Genomic DNA, 12,843 nt, shown 5'->3' with positions numbered 1-12,843 from the left:
CCCCAACTTTTCACCACATCAGATATGGATATTGTGAATGTTCTTGTGATGAAATCCTTGCCCTTATTAATTATTGGTTCCTTTCAATACATTCCTAGAATCAGAATATTTAAGGCTGGAACTGCTGAGTCAAAAAGTATGCCAAATTTTCAGGCTTTTGATAGAAATCGACACACTATCCTCCAAAAAATGTATACCAATTTAAAAACCTTCCAGCATTGTTTCAGAAAGACCATTTCTATATCTCCTAGCTCACTCTGGAATTTTTTCTATTTTGTGTTCTTTTACATTTTGGTAAGAGAAAAAAATGTATTTCATTCATATGTATTTATTTATCAATGAGGCTAAAAATTTCCAAGTCTTTACCAATATTATTGTTAATAAGGCTGATTTCTGCAATGTGGTTGCCAGATAACTTTAAAAAATACCAGTATTCCTGATATAATATTGTTTACCAGAAAAGAATACATGCATCATAAGAGCATAGTATGGGAAGTTTCTTGATGAAACTTTTTATTACATTTTTGCTTTTACATTAGAGTATATACTTAAAGTAGTGCATTTTAACTCCTTTGGAAGCAAAATATGATTTTTTTCCTAAAGTATAAAGAAAACAAACATCAAGCTTATGATTTCCTGACAGCACCCTTGTTCATATGTGTAATCTTTTTCTTATTTAAAATGTTAGTGTTTCTCTTAGAGTATTTTGTACATCAAGAATATTAATTTTTTGTTCAACAGTTTTCCCTGATCTTGGTTTTTGCATTTAGATTTAATATGCAGTGTCCTTAGAAGTACAGAACACTTTATAAGCATAAAATGATTAAGTGAGCATAAAACCAATGAAGCAAATCATGAAGCAAAATTTGACATATCTGACTACATAAAATTTTTAATTTTCTGTACTTCTCAGGCTTCTTTGCTGGTTCCTCCTAATCAGTTGGACTCTAAATGTTAAAGTGCCTCAGAGATCCAAGATAGTGACAGAGTAGGTGGAAACTACACTCACCTCCTCCAAGGACCAAACTGTAATTACAACTAAATTATAGAATAATCATCCTGAAAAACCAACTGAGGACTAACTGAAGAGAAGTCTTAAAGCCAAGGACTTACAGAAAAAGCCACATGGTGACTGCTCCAAATAGCTTGCTGAACATTAGTCATCAGCAGCATCTTACATTGGCCTGCACTGGAGTCCCTCTCAAGAGGCCCAGAACTAACATACCCTGTGGCCCGCCTCAGACAACATCATAGTAGAATCCAAGAAGCCTCACATGCAGCATGTCCAAAGGGAGATCTCAGAAGGTACCAAAAGGTGCTGGGGCAAATTTCACTTCATGTGGTCAGCACTGGCATAGCAGCTCACATGCCGTGGTCAGGGTTGAGCCTCACAGTCATCCAGCTTGAGTGATGATAACACCCATAAATGGGCCAATAGCAATCAAGGCTCAATTACAATAAGAAGGCCCACATAACCCACACAGAAGACATTCCTGGAGCAACAAGATAAGGTGATAAAGGAGACTGCACTGCTGGACTCCACAGGACACCTACTACATAAGACCACCTGGTGAAATCTGGGAGTCATAGCAGATTTCTCCAACCCATAAAAACAAACATAAAGAGGCAGCAAAAATGGGGAGACAAAGAAACAAATAAAATAACAGGAGAAATCTCTAGAAAAAGGGCTCAGTGAAATAGAGCCAAGCAAGTTATCAGATATAGAGTTCAAATTAATGGTTATAAGGATGCTCAACAGCATGAAAAATAACACAGAGACCACACAAAAAAGGACCAGTTTGTAAATAAAGAATAAAATATCGGAAATGAAGAATACACTGGAATGAATAAAGAGTAGGTTAATGAGGCAGAGGATCAAATCAGTGATTTGGAAGACAAAGTAGGAAGAAAACACCAAATCAAAGTGGCAATAATAATAATAATAAAGATAGTTTAAGGGACCTTTAGGACAACATGAAGTGTAACAACATTGACATCATAGGTCTAGCAGAAAAAGAAGAGAAAGAGCAAGGGATTGAGAACATATTTGAAGAAATAATGACTGAAAACTTTTCTAACCTGGTGAAAAGACACACAAGTCCAAGAAGTACAAGGAGTCCCAAACAAGAAAAACCCAAAAAGGCCTTCACCAAGCTACATCATAGTTAAAATGTCAAAGGTTAAAGACAAAGAGAGAATCTTAAAAGCAGCAAGAGAAAAGCAGTTAGTTACTGACAAGGAATCTCCCATAAGACTGTCAGCTATTTTCTCAATAGAAACATCAGACCAAAAGAGATTGGCACAAAATATTCAAAATGATGAAAGCAAGGACCTACAACCAAGGCTATTTTACCCAGCAGGGCTATCATTTAAAATTGAAGAAGAAATAAAGAGCTTCCCCCAAAAATGCCAAAAATTTTATTACCACCAAACCAGTATTACAAGAGGTGTTAAGGGCCTGCTTTAAGAGGAAGATGAAGAAGGAGGAGGAAGAGTAGGAGGAGAAGGAGGAGGTGAAAAAGAAAAAGAAGAAAGAGGAACATAGTTAGAAGAATAAAATGGTGATGAATACATACTTATAAATAATCACTTTAAATGTAAATGCCTTAAATGCTCCAATCACAAGACACAGAGTAGCTGAATGGATAAGGAAACAAGACCTGTATGTATGCTGTCTACAAGAGACCCGCCTCAGAATGAAAGATATACACATGATTTAAAGGATAGAAATTGAGAAATCTATTTCTCCTAAATATATAAAGCTAATCTCAATGAACATAAAGGGAGAGAGCAACAGCAATACAGTCATGGGAGGAGATTTTAACATCCCATTGACATCAGTGGATAGATCTTTCAGACAGAAAATCAACAAGGAAAGAGCAGCATTAAATGACACACTAGGTCAGATTGATTTAAATGATATCTTCAGAGGATTTCACCCCAATGCAGCACAATATATATTCTTTTCAAGTGCACATAGGACATTTTCTGGAACAGGCCACTGGTTAGGACACAAAACAAATGTCTACAAATTTAAAAAGGCTGGAATTATATCAAGGATTTGATCATAATGCTATGAAACTAGCAATCAATCACAAGAAAAAACTGAAAAACACACAACACTGGGGGGCTAATATCCCCGATGAACATAGATGCTAAAATCCTTAACAAAATATTAGTAAACCAGATTCAGTAATACATTAAAAAGATCATACACCGTGGTCAAGTGGAATTTTTTCCTGGGGATGCAAGGTTAGTACATACATGCAAATAAACAAATGTGATATACCACATAAACAATATGGAGGATAAAAACCACATGATCATCTCAGTAGCTTTAGGAAAATCATTTGATAAAATTGAGCACCCATTTATGATTAAAAACTCTCAGCAAACTGGGAATAGACGGAACATACCTTAATCTACAAAGGCCATATATGAAAAACGCACTACAAATATGATACTCAATAGGCAAAAACTATAAGCATTTCCATTCAGATCAGGAACAAGAAAGGGATGATCACTTTCACCATTTTTATTCAACATAGTATTGGTAGTTCTAGCCACAGCAATCAGACAAAATGAACAAATAAAAGGCATGCAAATTGAAAAGAAAGAAGCAAAATGGTTATTATTTGCAGATGACATGATACTTTATATAAAGAACCATAAACATTCCCCATAAAAACTACTAGAAATAGTTTTAAATAGATAAATTCAGTAATGTAGCAGCATACAAAATAAATATCCAGAAATTAGATACATTTTTATACACCAATAATAAACTATCAGAAAGGGAAACTAAGAAACCAATCCTACTCACAATTGGTTCAAAAAGAATAAAATACCTAAGAATAAAGTTAACCAAGGATATAAAAGATCTGTACTTGGAAAATTATAAGATGCTGAAGAAACAAACTGAAGAAGGTACAAATAAATGGAAGCATACACTGTGTTCATAGATAAGGAGGAATTAACATCATTAAAATGTCCGTAATGCTCAAAGCAATCTATAGATTCAAAGGAATTCCTATCAAAATACCAATGGTGTATTTCATTAAGGTAGAACAAATATACCAAAAATTCATATTGAACTACAAATGACCCCAACTAGCCACAGTGATCTTGAAAAAGAAGAAGAAAGTTGGAGGAATCTCGCTACCTGATATCAAACTGTACTACAAGGCCACAGAAAACAGCATGGTACTGGCATAAAAAACAGACATATAGATCAATGGAAAAGACTAGAGAGCCCAGAAATAAACCCATACCTTCACAGTCAATTAATATTTGACAAAGGAGGCCAAAATATACAATAGGGTAAAGATAGTCTATTTAATAAATGGTATTGGGGAAATTGAACAAACACATGCCAAAAAGTGAAACTAGTCTACATTTTTACACCATACACAAGAATAAACTCAAAACTAATTAAAGACTTAAATTTTAGACAGCAAACCATGAAAACCCTAGAAGAAAACATCGGAAGTAAAATCTCAGACATTGCTTGTAGCAATATTTTTCTGATATATCTTTTTGGTCAAAGAAAACAAGAGAAAAAATTAACAAATGGGACTATATCAAACTAAAATGTTTATGTACAGCAAAGGAAACCATAAAAAAAATGAAAAGACATCCCACTGAGTGGGAGAACCCATTCACCAGTGATATGTTTTGATAAGGGGTCAATATGCAAAATTTAGAAAGAACTTATAAAACTCAACACCAAAACAAAGAACACAATTAAAAAATGAACAAAGGCCCTGAATAGACACTTCTCCAAAGAGGACATAGAGATGGCCATTAGAAATATGACAAGATGTTCAATGTCACTAATCATCAGAGAAATGCAAATTAAAACTGCCACGAGATATCACCTCACACCTATCAGAATTGCTGCCATTAATAAATCACTGAACAGCAAGTGCTTGTGCGGATGTGGAGCAAGGGAGCTTGAGTGCACTGTTGGTGGGAATGCAGACTAGTGCCACCGCTGTGGAAATCAGGAATTACCTAAAAAAATTAAAAAATGGAACTGCCTTATGATCCAGTGATTCCACTTCTGGGAATTTACACCCCCAAAACCTGAAACACTGATTTGCACCCCAATGTTGATTGCAGTGTTATTTGCAATAACCAAGATTCAGAAGCAGCTCAATTGTCTGTTAGTAGATGACTGGGTAAAAAAGCTGTGGTACATTTATATAATAGAATATTACTTGACTGTAAAAAATAAGGAAATCTTACCCTTTGGGGCACTATGGATGGACCAGGAGAGCATTATGCTAAGTCAGCCAGAAATAAGCCAGCCAGAGGAAGACAAACAACAAAAGATTTCACACATAAGTGGAATCTAATGAAGAAAATGAACTAACAAGCAGAATGGAGATGGACTCCTAGAGTGCAGGCTAATAGCTTTTAGGGTGTGGGGTTTGGGAGGCTAGGTTGGGGGGGTAGATGGATTGAGCCAAAAGCAAAAAGATGGAAAAAACCCTCATGGACATGGACAACGGTGTGGTGATTGCTGGAGAGAGGAGGATGGAGGGAGCTGAGGGAGAGTATAGGGACTATAAACAGTGATGGAAGGAGACTTTATCAGGGGTAGTGAACATGAAAAACACTATACAGATGATGTGTGTGAAAAAGTGCCCCGAAACCTGTGTAATTTTGTTAACCATCATCATCCCAATAAATTCGGTAGAAAGGAAAAAAAACATGGAGTGCTTCAGCCCTGGCATCAGAAAACTTATCTCTCTACCACTTCAACACCTAATCAAAGATCATCTCCTCTGGTCTCAGACCTTAAAAAATATCCATATCCTGACAGATACATGCCAAAAAAAAAGAAACCACACCGCTTTCTTAAACCATATATAAGAATAAACTCAAAACAGATTAAAAACTTAAATATGTGACCTAAAACCATTAAACTCTTGGAAGAAAACATAAGCAGTAAAATCTTTGACATTGACTTTAGCAAGGGAAACAAAAGAAAAAACATAAACAAACTGGATTACATTCAGCTAGAAAGTTTTTACACGATGAAGGAAACCATCAACAAAACAAAAAGACAACTTACTGAATGGGAGAAGATACATTTGCCAATGATACATCCAATAAGGGGTTAATATCCAAAATACATAAGGGACTCATACAACTTAACACCAAAATAAAAACAGTGCAATTAAAAAAATGGAAAAAAGATCTGAATAGACATTTCCCCAAAGAGGACATATAGATGGCCAAGAGACATGTGAAAAGATGCTCAATATCACTAATCCTCAGGAAAATGCAAATTAAAGCCACAGTGAGATATCACCTCACACCTGTCAGAATGGCTAACTTCGATACATCAACAAGCAATGAGTGTTGGCAAAAATGTGAAGAAAAGAGAACACTTGTGCACTTTTGGTGGGATTGTAAATTGGTGCAGCCACTGAGGCAAATAGTATGAAGGTTCCTCAAAAAATTAAAAATACAGTTGCAAGCAATTCTACTTCTCAGTATTTATCCAAAGAAATCTGAACACCAATTCAGGAAGACATATGCACTTTTATGTTCATTGCAACATTATTTACAAAAGCCAAGATATGAAATTAACTTGTGTCCATTGATAAATAAATGGATAAAGAAGATGTGGTATATATATAATGGAAAATTCTTCAGCCATAAAAAAGAATGAAATCTTGTAATCTGTAACAATATAGATGAACCAGGAGGGTATTATGCTAAGTGAAATAAGTCAGACAGAGAAAGACAAAGACCATATGATTTCACTTGTATGTGGAAATATAAAAAACAAAAACAAACATCCAAACAAAATAGAAACAAACTCATAGATATGGAGAACAAATTAATGGTTGCAAGGTGGATGGGGACTAGGGAGATGGATGACAGAGAGAAGGGATTAAGAAGTACAAATTGCCAGTTATAAAAATACCCATGGGAATGTAAAGCACAGCATAGGGAATATAGTCAATATTGTAATAACTATGCATGGTGTCAGAGGAGTACTAGGCTTATCAGGATGATTACTTCATAAATTATATAAATGTCTAGTCCCTATGTTGTACACCTGAAAATAAGGTGATATTTTATGCCAACTGTAATTGAAAAAATAAAAAAATATTAAATAAAAATCCCCAAACACCCATACGCTGAGGACTCCCAATGTCTCTCTCTAGTCTCATTCTTTCCTCTGAATTCCATATTCATACATACAAGAGCTCTGGAGGTACACCTCAAATATAACATGTCTTGAAAGGGAACTCCTCAGTTTTTCTCCCAAACCAGTTGCCTCCACAGTGCCCCCTTGTTGCAAATCACTGGCCCATTCTTCTAGCTGCTCAGGTAAAAAAAAAACAGGTGTCATTTGAGACTCCTCTTTTACACCTCACTTTGGATCCTTCAGCAATACCTGTTGACTCTACCTTCAAAATATATCCAAAATTTAATTATTTCTCACAGCTCCTTTGTTATCACCCTAGTCCAAACCTTCTTTATGTCCTACCTGGATTGTTGCAGTTACCTCTTCACTGTTTTCTCTCTGCTTTAGTCTTTGTTCTCTCTATTCTTTTTCCACATAGCATCCTGAACAATGATCCTTTTAAACCTTAAGCCACATAATGTCCCTGTTCTGCTCAAATGTCCTGCAGAAGTGCTCTTCAGCAACACAGTTTCTTCCCTTTTTAAATGGGTTGAGCAATATTGTTTGATAACATATACAGATGAGCAACAAATATCACATAGATACAGTTCCAAAACAGAGTGGTTGAAAGTGCTATGCTTTCTTTGCAGTCCCAGGTCTAACTGACGCTCCAACTTCAAAACAAATAAACATCTGTCTTTATTGTTTTCATTCAGTTCTGAACTCTTGTCTCTTGTCACTACATGGGCAATGTCTGTAAACTCACATGGTACTCATGGTCTCTAGCAGGCAATTTTGCCTTCCATCATATTCCCTTTTCTGCACTGTTGTCTCATGTTCCATACCTGTATGTCATATTTCCACAAAGTATTTTTTCAATCTAATGCACACTGCTCTTGAAAAAAATAAGAAAGCATCACATCTGGCTCTATCTGAGCTAAGATTTCACATAGTACATGTGGCAAAAGGGCAAAGATAGGTTGTAACTACCAGCTAGAAGTTTCCCTGCATGTTGCCTTTGATTACCAAGATCTCTGACTATGCATTGGTCATTTAAATCATAAGATTACATAAAATCAGTGACTCTCCAGAAAGTGTCAGGTGAGAAAGCATAACACAGATAATAGCAAATAATTTTACAAAAAAAATATAGCAAATATTTTGGGAATAGAATATTAATAGAAGATGGCAGACGAGTGAGTTGAGTCACACTGGCCTCCTCCCAGGACCAACCCGTAATTACAACTAAATTGTGGAGAAATCACCTGGAACAAACAGCTGAGCAATAGTGATAGAGGAGCCTTATAACCTCAGACAGACAGAAGAATCAGCTTTTGCACAACCTAACTGGTAAAGAGTGCAGTAGAGATTCGAGAAAGTGGACAGGGAGCCTACAGGTGGCAGCACTAGAAGTATACTGAACCAGCCAGTTGGATCCCCCTGAGAATAGGGGGGTCTAAACCAAAAGTGGCGATATCCAGCCTACAGCACCAGAGCCCAAAAAGTACACAGATACCAGCCATCTAGGAAAAGTGGCAGGGTTGCTCTCTGACAGAGAAAGGCAGCTGGAGATTCAAAGAGCCATTTAAAGGGCCAATAGATAAATTTTTATTTGCAGCCACTTACCCTGGTCTCCGGCAAAGGCTGGGGCAGAGTGAGATAGAGACGCCTGAGGAGAGACTGGGGAAGGAGGCTTTGGAGAGAGAACTGAGAGAGTAGCTGGCAGGATCCCAGTGTTGACTCCTTCCCCAAATGGCAATAGCCATCTGACCCAGGCAGATCACTTCCCTGAGCAGCAACAGTGCGAGAGGACCCAATAACCCTGCCACCAGGAAGGACTCTGCCTCACACTGTGGAGTCTCTAAGCCAGCTTGCTGAGTGCAGAGTGACTAGATTAACAGCTGAAGGAGAAAGACATAGACAGTAGATTCCTGGAAGTCTCAAACAGACTGCCTAAGGTCAGACAGGAACAACATCTGATATCATCAGAGGCAGATCCAGAAAGAATAAAAAACAAACTAACGGCAGTCTCCTACCATAGACATTCACACCACAAAGTCAGGAAATCAAGACAAATCAATTTAAGGGGCAGAAGCAAAAAAGAAGAGTTTCACAAATAATGGGAAGACAAAGAAATACCCTCCACTTTAAAGGAAAGGAGGAATCCCTAGAAAGATAATTAAATGAAATAGAGGCAAGTAAACTATCAGATATTGAGTTCAAAACAACAGTTCTAAGGAATCTCAAGGAGCTCAGTGAGCTCAGAGAGAATTACCAAAAACTACAGGGAAACTACAAGGAACTTACAGGAAACTATATGAGCATCAAAAAAGACATAGAAACTATCAATGAGAGACAAGAGGAAATGAAGAATACAATTCCTGAATTGAAGAACACAGTAGAAGGAATCAAAAGCAGGCTCGATGAAGCTGAGGACTGAATCAGCAAGCTGGAGGATAAGGTAGAAAAAAGCTTCCAGAAAGAGCAAGAAAATGAAAAAAGACTTAAAGAGAATGAAGAGGCATTGAGCGAAATGCAGGACAACTTGAAATGTGATAATATCCATATAATAGGGATACCAGAAGGAGAAGAAGAGAAGCAAGAGGTAGAGAATCTGTTTGAAAAAGTAATGATGGAAAACCTCCCTAATTGAAGGAGAGAAAAAGTCACACAAGTCCAGGAAGCACAAAGAGTCCCATTCAAGAGGAACCCAATGAAGGCCACTCCAAGACACATCATTAAAATGTCAAATATCAAAGACAAAGAGAGAATCTTAAAGGTAGCAGGGTAGAAACAGGTAGTAACATACAAGGGAGACCCAATAAGGCTAGCAGCTGACTTCTCAACAAAAACATTACAAGCCAGAAGGAATGGCAAGAAACATTCCAAGTCATGAAAAGCAATGGGCTGTAACCAAGACTGCTCTACCCAGCAATGCTCTCAATTGAAATGAGGAGTGTCCCAGACAAAAGAAGGCTAAAAGAATACACCTCCACCAAACCAGCATTGCAAAATATGCTAAAGGGATTGCTTTGAGATGAAGAAAGAGTCTACGAATACCCAGTTCCTTTCACAGTCAGCAATACTTGATATGACCAATATTTTTAATACTTATTAATCTGGGACAATGATCTGTTTTTTTAATTGTTACTTTATTATTTATTGAAACTAAATATGTTTTTGTATATTTCTTGCCTATTTCTATTTTTTTTTAAAAAGCTTTAAGTGACTTTTTGGTTTTCTTTATCCATTTTTGATTAAAGGTTTGTAGAATTTTTTTCCCTAAAAAAACCCCAAAACTATTAACCCTTTTTTTTAGATTTCCTAAAACCCTTTTTTTTTAGGAAAGCAAATACTTTCCTATTCTATTACTTGTCCTTTAACATTTTTATATGTATATTACTGTATAGTCTTAAATATTTAATACAGTCATATTGTCAATATTTTACTTTATAGCTTCTGGGTTTGAATAGGTTACTTCAAGGTAAGAAAAATAATATTTTGTATTTTCTCCTTAAACTCTTTATATTTTACATATTGATTTTTAATTCACCTGAATACTTCTTGTATAATGTTGTGAAATAGGTCTCTATATTTGTTTTATTTCAAGTAATAGTGGTCCATGCACCTTATTTGTTGAATAAGCCTTATTTTCCCCATTGATTTGAAATATCAATTTAATCATGTATTACACTGTTAGACAGATATATACATTTGTTTCTAGAATACTCATTTCATTGATCTACTTGATTATTTTTGTGCTGGTGTAATGTTGGTTTAATTGCTGAGACTTTATAATGGATTTAATTTTTTTAATATTATAATGGATCTCGACATTTAAAAAATAAATAAAATCAATCTGTCTTAAAAAAAGAAAGAAAAAGAAAGAAAGAAAGAAGGAACTCCTCCTGCCTTTTGCAACAACATGAATGGAATTGGAGAATATTATGCTAAGTGAAATAAGCCAGTCAGTGAAAGACAAATGCCATATGGTCTCACCTATAAGTGAAGACCATTTCTATTCAAGAAAATAAATGAATGAACAGGCAATATAAACCACAGGCAAGAAAACATGGAGCAGACTGAAAGCAACCAAAGGGTATGGGGAGCGATGACAATTGTAGAAAGAAAGAGAAGGAAATAAACAAATTATATGTATGAATGACCCATGGACATGGACAACAGAGTGGGAATTGACTGTGGGAGAGAGGGGCAGGGTGGGATGTGTGGAGGAGGGCAAAGGGGAAAAAATTGAGACAACTGTAATAAAATAAACATGATTTTAAGAAAAGAATGTATCAGTTCTGCCTCTTAAATTCTCTGGACCTTCATTCCTTATCTATAAAATGAAGATTTGGACTAGATTATCTAATTCCTCTAATAAATTTTAAAGATCTATGAGCATATAAAAAATAAAAATAAAAAAATTCTGTTTTGGAAATTCTTAAGGCAAACCAACACATTGATGCTAATTTAGTGTTTCCTAAAAACTTCATGCTATGTGTGGCTAAGTTACCTTGGACTTGTGTATAAACCCTCCTTTAAGAAAAAATCTTCACCCGAGAATATGTTTATTGATTTAATTAATTAATTATTTGATTGCTCTCACCCAAGGACCTTCTTATTGATTCTAGAGAGCGGGGAAGGGAGGGAGAAAGAGAAATAGAGAAACATTGATGTGAGAAACACTGATCAGTTGCCTCCTGTATGCACCCCTACTGGGATCGAACCTACAGCCTAGGTATGGGATCTAATCCAGGTTAGAACCCACAACCTTTCTCATGTTCTGAAAGACATGCTAACTACCTGAGCAGCCTGGCCAGGGTTGTGTACAAATCTTATCTCAGAGCCAGGGCTCTGTAGAACCTATTTGTGTAGAACCTATTGTGCTTGAGTTTTTAAAAAATTAAATTCATATTTAGTCCAGATATCAAGTCATTTCCAGCCTTTTAAAGATATAGAGCCTACATAGAGGACAGGCTGTGAACTTGCTGGGGATCTGCCAGATGTCATAATGGATTTATACAGAAATGTAAATTAATCAGTAAGTGAGCTATTACTGCAAAGGATAAGCATATAGGGGTAATTGAAAGGGGGGAACATGATTTCATTCAAATCAGAAATAACAGTCTTAAGAGAGTCATGCAGAGAAATGACCATGTATTTTCCTTTATTGATTGGGTGGAAGAAAAGATGCAGGAACCCTGAGGATTAAGTTGCTCTAAAGAGAAGAGAAGGAGAGAATATGAAGCCATGCCTAGGATCAACCACAAAGATGGGGTGCAGTGGGGGATAAAAGTGAAGGAACTCTATAGGAACTCCACAGGAGTTCAGGATGAACTGAAAGGTGTGCTTCTCTTGCATCCACAAAAGCCAAAACTATATTAAGTTGTTATTTGAAAATGAACATTTAGTACTGAGATTCTTAAGAATAGTCCAGTAGAGAAGGGGATAAAATGAACATGAGTTCCCTCTAAGTGCTAGGCACATCCATGATCTTATGATGCTAATTCCCTCAGCAACTGAAGAAGTTGCAGAGAGAAGAGAGAGCTGGTTCTGCGACTTTCCAGCAGTTGACCTTGAAGAGATTATTCATTTCTCTGAGGCATGGTTTCATGTCACTAATTCTTTAGTCATTTATTCATTCATCTAAACCTTTATTGATCACATTCACTGTGCCAACTACTGTGCTTGTG

General features: G+C 36.2%; 1 protein-coding gene across 1 annotated transcript in view; it reads right to left on the bottom strand.

The window, feature by feature from the left end:
• LHFPL3 (LHFPL tetraspan subfamily member 3) overlaps positions 1–12,843 on the bottom strand; it is a 412,058-nt gene that overhangs the window by 68,520 nt on the left and 330,695 nt on the right. The gene's annotated exons all lie outside the window — the stretch shown is intronic.

This window comes from Pteronotus mesoamericanus, unplaced genomic scaffold (assembly GCF_021234165.1).
Source record: "Pteronotus mesoamericanus isolate MK-2021 breed Mesoamerican mustached bat unplaced genomic scaffold, CSHL_Meso_final scaffold_85, whole genome shotgun sequence".
NCBI lineage: Eukaryota > Metazoa > Chordata > Mammalia > Chiroptera > Mormoopidae > Pteronotus > Pteronotus mesoamericanus.
Note: the sequence above shows the minus strand (reverse complement) of the source record. Positions and strands in the feature narration are given on the sequence as shown.